Here is a 12168-nt window from a genome sequence, read left to right as displayed (position 1 = left end):
TATGTCGGGGCTGTATCTAAGCGTTACTTCGAATGTTTCCAAGCCTTGTCACCTGTGCAGAAATGACATTAAAGTTAGTTTCTTTTAATCAATGAACCTTCTCTTTAAGGAACTATACACGTGTTTACATGATATTGTCTAAACATATCTTTATTAAAGGTAAAACAAAATGTTGGTATGGGGTCATGATTTTTTTCCAAATAAACAGATTGGAAGCATATGCGATCCTAAAATATTTAGTGATCGTTGTCGCGGTTGAAATCGAGTCTAATGAGTTACGAAATTGTAAATAATAAACTGTTTATGTTGTATAGCTCTCTCTCTCTCTCTCTCTCTCAAGATATTAATTAAGCTATAAAACAATGTTTCTTGATTAAAATCGACCGATTAGATATTCCAGTTTGGAAATTATACATCACAACTACATATTCGGAGGTTTTCATGGTCGCAGCTACCATTGTACGGCCGTAGAACCTATTTGAAATTTATGAAAATTTACCGGGAGCAATATTCACGTTTTTTTCTCAAAAGCAGAAGTTTTTTAGGGTCTAAATTTGTTTGTGCGTACAATATATCCACAGGGGCATCCAAATATACAAAAATTGTAAAGAATCACTATCCACCCAATGTTCAAAATTGCACCCCTCCCCCCTTCCATTGAGCGCCAGGGAGGGGGGGGGGGGCTTCTCCAAAAAGAGGTAAAAATTAACGTTAAAAAAAATGTAAAATACACATTTTTTTTCAAGGGAGAGGGGGGCCGGGCCCCCGCCCCTGGATCCGCCACTACGTATTCGTACGTTGCTCCTTTATGAAGAAGTACTCCGTGAAGCCAAGTATTAACAGAGAATTGATAATAGCAGTATATTGTAAAATGACACTCTTTATGGGGCAAATACTCTTGCGCCCTTGCGGCGAGTAAAAGCAGACATTTTGGGGGATTTTCAGCCGGTGTCCGGCTGGCTCCTGTACAGTTCCTATACGGGCGCCGGGGTATTTTTTATCAGCCGTACGGGCGCCGTATTGCTGAGTAGCTCCCAGCGTTTTCATCTGACCGTTAAAACGGTAAATGGCCCCTCATCGTACGGGTCCCGGGCGCGAATTTGCGATTCCCAAACCATTCAGCTATGGGAGACTTTATGAGCAACGTGATTGGTCGAGAGAAGAAATAAATATTACGTCATTTACTGCACGCTCGGGCTCGCTCACAGCTGGCACAGACACACAAACACTCACAATGTTAGTCATGGCTAGGCTAGTCTCAACAAAACACTCAGGACTGCACATACCCTATGCTGTTAGGTACAATGCACTCACACGCGAGCTAGCTACAGGCACATACAGGCCCACTGTTATCCATTGTTTATGTGCAGCCCATTCATGCAAACATCATTCCAAAAGTCATAGACACAGATCAGATCATGGCGACTTTATAATAAAATAATTAAATACAGGGTCTAAATATCTACTTACATGCAGATTTGGAAAATCAGTTTGAAGATTTGATGGTTCACTCGGACTTGGCCCCAGACACATTCGCAACGCCATGATGAGATGGCTCGCGTCGATGTGGGCGTGTCTTTATAACTTTTTTAACCAATCATGTTGCTCAAAATGTTTCCCATAGCTGAATGGTTTGGGAATCGCAAATTCGTGTCCCGGGCGAGCTCCGGATGGCAGGCCGCCGGGTAGAGGAAATAATAATGACAATAATAAAGTAATTTGTATAAAGCGCATAATAAGAAATTTTCTATGGGCTTTACAACAATCAACTATACAATAAATTACATCGCAAAGGGCCCGGTGGTTTGTGACCCAGGCATTTCTTGGAATGGCATACTCTCCCTAATCTAGCTAGTTTGTTAATGACATAGTGAAGAACTCCTTTCCAAAAGGGCTTACATCCATTGTCACCAAATTTGATTTGATTTTTTCATTAATGCATTATTCATGTGTGGCTTCTTTATAGTAATTTTTTTCAAAAAGATGATTTGTAGAAGAAAAAAAATAACAAAGAAAACAAGTGCACCAAGCAGCTCAATGTACTTACTGGGTGTGAACAAAAATGAACACTTGTTTTCAGGTACGTTGCATGTTGATTAATTTTCGATAGTTGACGGAAAGATATTGTATAAACAAAATGTCTGGGGTAGAAATAGATGGTAGAACTTGCTTTAATTTTATCATCATTTTCATTTCTTTCAAGAAGAGGATTTTCAACTTTGGTCAAACTCTACCCCTATACAAATTTTCATTTTGAATAGTGGTCTATGAGAGTCTAGGCCTCTGGCGCGTGTAACAAACGATACCCCTTTTCAAAAAATCTTTCATCCGGGCCTACACGTTGTGGAGTTTGGAGAGCATAATTGCCTATCGATACCGTGATGTGATGGTAGGTAGTTTCTTGTCTTTCTTCACTTAAAAATGCGGATTATGTGCCGATCTCCCCCCCCCCCCCCCGGTTGTACTAAAAATTGTGTAGATAGACAGTAAAATGCTATTGTTTGATACATACACTGAATACTCTCATATGCATCTGTAGACAATGTAATTTTGAGCCCAAATCTGAAATCCTCTAGCAGTCTAGTGAAAATAATTCAAAATAATGTAAACATGAATAAAAGCTGTACCATTATTGATGTCTACACTTCTTTGAAAACCAGCTACGGGTACCTCATAAATATGAAATAAAATGTTTGCTTACCAATTTAGAATTTATTACAGATCAAAAGTGTCAGGCGTTTGTTTACACCCAGTATTTGAAAATACAATTGAATCTATTGTAGAAATACTTTTCCGTTTTTATTTGTAAAAATACAAAATCCATCCTTCTTTGTTTGTTCCGATAACACCACAAATGTTTCTTGATTCAAGATAAATTCCGATAATGATATAAATTGTAAAGTGCCCAATCAAAAATATACCTACGTCTAGCCAGGCACCATGCATTAATATACCCAAGAAAATACCAAACTGATATTTTTAAATTGCTCGATAACATTGCTCAAACATTGTAAAGGCTATACCGTGTGAGTCAAAAAAATTACACCTAGAAAATTGCTAATTATTAATTTTTGTTATCTATGAACAGTAAATTGTGTATACATTTTATAAAAAATTGTTTTATCCCATATATATTGGTATCATTTTTGTGTAGTATGTGTTCACGCTTCGATGAACATGTGGCATTGTTTGCCAGAGTGCAAAAATCGACTTGCGCCAAAGTGATGCCCACAGCATGTAATATGTTGGGATTAGCGGTGTGAGAGAATGAATTAAATGTATCAAGTGAAATGCATTGCATATGCTTTTTGCAGAAGAAAAGTCACACACGCACAAACACACGCGCACAAATGTTCGTTGATGTTTGATACTCGATATTTGATATGTGTGGCATGATTAATTTTGTTAGGGATGTTATTTGGATCTGCAAAAACCGATTTAATACCTAAATCCCAATTGTTTTATTTAAACATCAGAGAAGCAACTTTGGCGCAAGTCGATTTTTTTGCACTCTCGCAAACATTGCCTCCTGTTCATTCAAGCGTGATCACATACCACACAAAAATGATACCAAATGATTAGGGATAAAACACTCTGTCATTAAAGATGTTTAATATTTACTGTTCATAGATGATCTTAAAAATAATTTGCAATTTTCGAGGTGTAAACTTTTTTTTTTTGACTCACACTGTATAGTCTTTACAAAACCTACATCATTATATCGAGCGCTACCACCGTCCAGCTAGGCACCATGTTTAGTAATATCATATATGAAATAGACCAACGTTTATTTGAATTGTTTAGGAAAATGCGTAGCCAAAACTCCAATCGATTCGGATAAATTGCTATACATATATATTGATATTTATTCTTCTTATTAACACAATACCGTTATTTGTAAGCAGGGCACAATATATAGAGTGGTTCTGACTGCGTACCAGAGAAAGTAGGAGGAGCCTACACAAACAAATAACTGTGAATCTAATGCAAAAATTGAAGTCCAGGGGTAGTTTACCCGTTCCTGGCATACTTTCGGAAACATAATTAATTATAATCAAAAACCAGTACCTCGAAAGTTGATACTTATTCTATTCTACTTTAGATATATACAATGTCGAACTATTAATCACCCAAATGATCAAGTTAATCCAATTCCTCACTTGCTATAGCGCCCCCTTTAGGTCAATGTGTTACCCAAATCGGCGTACTAATTCACCTACAATTAGCCATCTTATTTTATAATATTGTTTGAAGCGACTTGCTATATGGATATACAGTGTGAGTAAAAAAAAAAAAAAGGGCATTTTTCCTTTATTTTTGTTTTATTTTTCAAAGCTTTCAATTTACTGTTATTGGCAGCTCGTGTTCTGGGCAAAATAAACGTGTCAGACGACAGAGTTTATATATTTATATATTTTTTAAGCTTTTTGCCTTTATTCAGATTTTCATAATTATACGAACTGATAAACATATTGTTCTTACAGTATAAACATAGTACATTGTCTCATACATTATCAACACAGACATATTTTAAATATAGTTTCCATAAGTCAGTATCCAAACCAATAAATTACATATTCAATCACGAATACAGATATGGATACAATTATGCCATTTTGGAGAAAAATATAAAAAAGGAAAAGGTTTAGTAATACTTCATATTAACATTTTCGGATACAACATTATAAAAAGAAACAACTTTACAGTATCAACATATCTTCTATGCAAACAAATTAGTTCAATATACATTAAGCAATCTGAATAAAGATTTTCTTATATAAACAAAAAGTAAAAGGTGAAGGTGTTGCTTCATTTCCCATAATTAACCAATTTGTTATATTTACATATGCACCATGTTTTTTAACTACTAGATTTTATTATAATTATATGAGGGTCTTGTATGAGTGGAGGTCTGTAACTAGACTATATTACCATGTCACAATTTTGCATACTGCCCTCTTCTAATTTTTAGAGAAAACAAATTTCTATGTAATTTAATCTTTCCAACTATATAAGACTCGTTTCCAAAAAATGTAAAACCATCACACCTTTACCGAGCGAATATTTTTGGTGAGATGATTTAGTTTTGGAACTGTGTCGCATAATAGTCTGCGTCACGGTCCACGCACCATGTAAAAGGCAATTGTCTGTAAAAAGTCAGGTTTTCTCGAATCTATCCAACATCAGTTTAACCGTTACAAACCCTCTCGGGTTCACGTAAAGCATACCATTGGTAAATGCATGAATGTAGTTCGGTCTTTACCTTTGAGGGTTTTCACTTATTTCCTGAATTACATTAGGATACATATGTATATGTGGAATCTAGTTTAGGATGAGGGACCTGGATATCAGGTAAAGTGTCATAAACAGAAGCCAAAATATTGTTTCCATTTTTCACTTCAGTTAAATGTCTGTCTGACTATTCTCGTATATTATTGAAGCAAGCATTGTTCGTATCAAACCGGAACGAAAGATACCCAAATTTGGACACGCTTACACTTCAAATATTTTTCCATTATAATTCTGCTCTAAATATTCTATTCGACAAACATGTTTTTTAGCTTTAAAGCACCCTCACTCCTTAGGTTACTATCGGTGATCATTAAAGGATTTGTTTAGTTGTAAAACCTTCCAGCGTGAACATCATAACAAATGATTTCAATCAAGGTACGTTTCCTTTCAGAACGTTCCTTTCAAACGTGCTTTTATATTTCTTTTACTCTTGTTACAAGCTCAACCGTATGAAATATCTTATTCTTATTCACCTACGATACTGTGACATTGAAGAAAATGTTCTTGAATGTATGACAAATGGGGATGGGAAATTATCTGTTGTGTGTCTGCCAATGACCAACTTTGAATGTAATCATGCCATTGTGTAACAGTGGTTAACAATCACCTGCAAAGCCTTTTTAATAATAACAAAAGGGAATGTTGATCTTTAAGCACCTCTCCAATATACCATGTAAGGATACTCATGTAGGTATATGACTCTAAAATGCTGTTTTTTATTTAGTCATCATAGAAAGGCAATGATTGTAATAAATGTTGTAGTTTAATGTATTTTTCTATAATATAAATCAGACACTTATTTTAATACACTGTTCATCCTTTTTGCGTCTTGTAAAATAGATTTGGAAACATAGATTTGGGATAGTATATGGAATGTGAGCACTGTTTGAGAGGGGTAGTACCACTGGAATGCCAGTGGTAATATGAATGCAAATAAGCTTATTGTAATCAATATTTTGTTTTGTATTGTATTCTGAATTTAACTTTCTCATTCATATATCAATCGAGATAGAGAGAAAGAGAGGGTGGGGGAGGAAAGATGTCAAACAGGAGAGTCAAATGTTGAAATATTAATAGAGGGTTACAGAGAGGATATATATATATATACAATAGATCATGGTTGCTACCCTGAGTTTCACGCCTTACAAGCAATCATCGTGCAACTGATATCATTCTTAAAAGTGCGTGATTACTTTACTACCTGGGTACACAAACACTCAAAATAAGACTTTAAGTAATACAATGAGAATTATTCATGGGTAAAGGGGCTAATGTAATTGCGTAGGTATTGCGTTGGATTTCTAAATATGTAGTTTAAAGATATGGGAGGGGGTATCACAAAATAGTCTCTTCCAAGGTCTTAGCACATAAATATTTATTTATTTATTTAAGTATACTGTAGTTGCAGATATATAATTTGTTTTCATGGCGGCCTTTGGAGAGTTCTGGTCTTTGGTTAAGGAGTGTCTAGTTCTCGGTTTCCTGATGATCGCTTGTAAGGCGTGGAACTCAAGAGTAGCAACCATATTCCATTAGTCTACCTTATGCAATATATATATATATATATATTTATAAATATACAATGTATATACCAGGGAGATGACAGCACTGTCATCTCCCTTGTATATCTATAATATTTTTACAGCGTATATATTCACTCATCAATTCTTTGTTTTCAATATTTGTTTAATTGATTAAAAAACAATACAAATCATTCTTAGAAATTAATACAGTTGTTTTTCATCTTGACATGATTCAATACATTTTAAATACGTAGATTGTACGATTGATAGGGAAAACAAATGAAATCAGTTGTAACATAAATCAAATAACCACATCCAACCTGACACACTACTACCCCCACCATGCGACACACGACACACACACACACACACACACACACACACAAACAAACACCACCCGACCACACTTCCAACAAGGGGATTTTACACACACATACCACACACTGTTCCTAGCCTTCTCAGAATATCCATCATTGGAGCGACAGAATAATCTAAATAATCTATAAACAAGATTGAATAAATTATTAAAACGAGGCTACAATAACCCAGTGATAAAAGTTCATAAAATACTCCACTTGTTCCCACTTGTGTAAATGTAAGGTTGATTTACCTGCCCTCCCCGCAATATTCTTTTTAATACGCACGTACAGACACACACACTCTCACATTTATACACATATGTATATATAGAGAATATCATATGTATCGTATCTGGACACATACCCCCTGGACATCCACCCCCAGATCACCACCCCAGTCAACTACCCCTTAGGACAACTACCCCCTAGGGCAACCACCAATTTGTATTTTTTTGGTTTGAACGTTAAACAGTCTCTCGAATCATATCTTCTTTTAATTAACAAAAGTAGAACTTGAAATAAAAATTTACGCTATTCTGTTTTTCGATTTGCAATCGTTGTCGTCGTTGTTGTTTCTAAACATTCACAAACTACGTTGCCCCATTTACTTCTCTTGTTAAAGGCACACTGTCCTACTTGTAGCTACTGCTCCCTCTATATAAAAAACTTCCCAAATCGGTGTCTGTTGGTCCCCCATGATCCTCTTTTTCTTATATTAAATGAGAGCTGAGTTTAATGAGATAGCCACCTGTCACAGTGACCTCGATGGCTCACTGGGTGGTCTAATCCCTTCTAGCTGAAGTAGTAAAGCCTCCCTTTAAAGGGGAAGCCTAACCTGATATTAAGTTGGTTTGGTCAAAAGCAGACAAATGCGATGAACAGGTCAGTGAACGTTTGAGCAATACCCGATTAAAAATAGAATTTGCGATTTCTTGAAGTTATAACAACTGTTAAACACAAATGGCCACACTTTGACATATCATGCAAACTCCTCTCCAATTTATTCTGTACGGATAATTTTTATTAACTCCCATTTTCTTACCTATTCATTACGGAATAGATTTGTTTCATACATATTTTGGGTCAATGTATGATTTCAGATATTTTCTTTGGGGGAACATCTAGATTTGTTCACACGAACATTCAAGTCAACCAGAGTTTTGGATGAATAACTTATATTCAAAGTTTCTTTGTTTGAGAACTAGAAACAGAGGTGGTGCTCCGGGGAGGGGAGGGAGAGGGTGGGGTACAGACCCCCCCCCCCCCAACTTTTTCAGGTACCCCCAAATTGCCCCTTTTGCTTTGACAAGTTCCCCTTTTCCTTTGTAAAGGTGCCCCTTCCCCATTTAATAACTACCCCTTTTTATTTGTTTAATTTGGTTGAGCGCACCTTATATTTTCACGTGTGCCCCCTTTCCCTTTTAATAAGTGCCCCTTTTCCTTTTGATAAGTTCCCCCTTTAAAAAGAGCCCCTTTGCCTTCTAATAAATGCCCCTTTTCATCTATGAAAATAGTTCCTTTTCATTCTCATAACTGCCCCTTTTCATCTCTCGTAAATGACCCTATTCAATTCTGAGAGATACTCGTTTTACTTTGACAAGTGCCCCTTCTCCTCCTGGTAAGTGCTCTTTTCATCTCTTATAAATGCCCCTTTTATTTTGACACGTCCCCCTTTTCATTCCTAATAAATGCTTCTTTTCCTTCTTACAAGCGCCCCTATCCCTTCTCATAATTACCCCTTTTCATCTTTGATAAGTGCACCGTTTTTTTTTAAAACACGTGCCTCTTTTTCTTTTTAATAAGAGCCACTTCCCCCTTCTCATAAAAGCCCCTTTCACCTCCGATAAATGCCCCTGTTAAAGTCTGATCGGTGCCCCTTTTCTTTCAACAAATGCACATTTCCCTTTATCATTAATGCCCTTTTTTATTTTCATCAGTGCCTCTTTTCATGTATAGTCAGTGCCCCTTTCAGATGCGATAAGGGCCCTACACGTTTGATAATTACACTTTTAACGATGATATGTGCCCCTTTTCCCTTTCTATTAAAGGGCCCATGACATCGAAATACAAGTGTATTCCTGTTGGTGTACAGTCCTGCATACATTTCATATTTTGATATGTAAACTTCTGAATTTGTTTCATAGATTTTTAAATATTGTTTTGAAATATGTGTTTTTCAAACTTGCTAAGCTCCACCCCAAAAACCTCCAGATCTCATTCCCCTTGTGACATCATCTGTCAGTCACCAATGAGCTAACTTCAGAAAGTGGTATGTATCTTTGCCGAAGTCGACCACCTGTTACAATACGTAATACAATAGCAACATATAAGTTGCTATGTCAGACATGCTGTAGCATCACCAGGAAGACAAAGGCAATGATGATGTATTGTGTATAGAAGCATGCAATTCTATTATGGACGTGTGCTAAGCTGGGGGAAATTAAATACCATTGTCTATTCTAGAATATTAGTTTAGTCTGACATGTCTGACATAGCAACTTATATGTTGCTATTGTTTGTGGTATTTTAAAAAGTGGTCAACTGTGGCAAAGTTACATGCCACTTTCTCAAGTTAGCTCATTGATGACTGACATATGACGTCACAAGGGGAATGAGATCTGGAGGTTTTTGGGGTGGAGCTTAGCACGTTTGAAAAACAAATATTTCCAAAAATATTTATAATATTTATATTTAAGCCAGGAACCTATCCCCTTTTCATAAATGCCGCTTTTCAACATCTGATGGGTGTCTCTTTTCCATCGACACATACCAATTTCCCATTCTCATAATATCCCTTTTCATCCCTAATGCGTGCCTCTTTTTTAGGTGTAAGAAGTGCCCCATTTTCACCTCTCACAATTAGCCTTTGTACTATGACACGTACTCTTTTTATTTTCTAATAAGTGCCTTAACGCTTTCGATAAGTGTCCCCTTTTCCTCTCATCATTAAACGCGCCCCTAAGTTTAAGCGAAAACAGCAATTACCCCCAAAGATCACTCGCTACGCTCGCTCGTAGTTATAGATGTTATAATTTTGGAACTTATCAAAAGTCTTTTCCGACTTCCGTTATGAGAATGTGCTTATAACCCCATTAGGATTGGGTTTTTCCTCTTTATAAGATGTAACTTTTCGCACTGCGAACTCACAAATCTTAAAAATGTTCATCGCTCGCTTTGCTTTCTCGCAAATAACTTTTTAGACCATCACTCCCAACTGCAAATTATGATGCTTAAGCAATATTCTATATGATGTTTAAAGAGAAACAAATATTGAAATCAATAATTTATTTGTCAGCGATGATGACACGAAACAATCTTTTAAATAATCATTTTTACGTCAAATAACAGGGATCTAGAAGTTGTGGTGCCTAAAACACGTTTTTATTCGTTCATTATAGAAAAAAAAACCTTTGTTTGTTTATGCACCTTATTGTATTTCAATAGCCCGAAGGCTTCGTACAGTAGATGCATACAAAAATGTACCATGGTAACCATGGTACTTTTGTCCAAATTACCATCCACCATGGTAACCATGGTTATCATGGTACCAAAACAATGAAATACATTGGGTCATTAAAATTATACAGACATGCAGTGGCGGATCCAGGGCGGTGGGGGGGGGGGGGGGGGGGGGTGGGGGGGATCGTTGAGCAAACTAAAATTGCATATGACCTCCCTCAAAGCAATTCCCCAAAGTTGACAGCCCTGTATTGGTATGTTGAGTTGAAATAACGGTCTGCGCGATTTGCAAACTCCCCCCCCCCCCTAGAAAATCCTGGATCCGCGTCTTCCTATACAGATGCACACACTCGAGTGCTGTGTATCGTAAAAATGAACTCAGTTTTATGAAACATTTGTATCCATGTATCTATACAGGGTTGCTGTTTTGATATCGAGCAACTGTACACACATTTAAGTTGATGTACATTGTATTCAGTGGGTTATGACAAATTTCTGTAATTGTGTTGCTTCCGCTCAATAGATATTCTGAATAACTCTTTTTTTAATTCAGTAAAATTTTCCATAGAAAGAATCTACATCTATTATGTTTTCACCCGAGACAATTTTGCGAGACAACCTTTGTGTGACCTTCATTTTCTATGATATTCCTCCACAATAACATAAAATGAAAAAAAAGCTCATAAATAAAAAATGCAAAAGTCTTTTTCTGATTAACGTTTGTTGATTTTTCCCATTACATTTGTTCATGTAATTGTAAATGTTCTTTACTCATTGCATTCCTATATAATTCATTCAGGCCATCTCTCCCTTTCTCGTTATCTCCTCTATCTAGCTATCTCTTTTTCGCCCTCTTCCCCTCTCTCCCTCTCCCTCTCTCTTTCCTTTGTATTCCCTCTCCCTTTCTCTCTCTCCTCTCTCTGTCTCTCCATCTACTGCTTGCCCTTTATATTGTTTCATTTTTTCTTTTCTTATTCCATCATCCATTTCAAAAAGTCTGAATTTACCTACCAAAATAATAGTATCAGGCCCATGTAAAGATAAAATCAAATTTGATATTTTTTTAAAAATATCATGTATATAGGGTTCATATACAGTTCGTATAACAAAAGGTGCCTCCAACTTTGGTAGCTTCTAATTCAAAAAGTTATAACCTGTGTGACCGTGAATCATATTTTATTGTAAAGAAAAACTAACATCAATAACTCGTCTGCCAAGGATGACTGATCAGCAGGCTTTTAAAAAAAGTATTGTTGAAATCCTTTTGTACCAAGTTGTGTATATTATTCCCCCACAATTGCGCAATTATTTACATTGACTATTAGGCAGTTGATAAAAATGTGTTAATATAAAATCAAACTCAAGGAAATGATTATTACAAGCAAAATTTATGATATTCTATTCGTTATGATATTTACAGTCTTGACTTCATTCTCATCCCTTGTTTAAGGGTACCATCTTCTTAACTCGAGTGATACAAAATGAATACAGTTTATTTCTGATGTTTTTTTTTATATGAAAGTCTGCTGTCAATT

Source organism: Strongylocentrotus purpuratus, unplaced genomic scaffold, assembly GCF_000002235.5.
Source record: "Strongylocentrotus purpuratus isolate Spur 01 unplaced genomic scaffold, Spur_5.0 spur5_scaffold_18, whole genome shotgun sequence".
In the NCBI taxonomy this organism is placed as follows: Eukaryota; Metazoa; Echinodermata; class Echinoidea; order Camarodonta; family Strongylocentrotidae; genus Strongylocentrotus; species Strongylocentrotus purpuratus.
The sequence above is the reverse complement of the archived record's forward strand: the minus strand, read 5'-3'. Positions refer to the sequence as shown.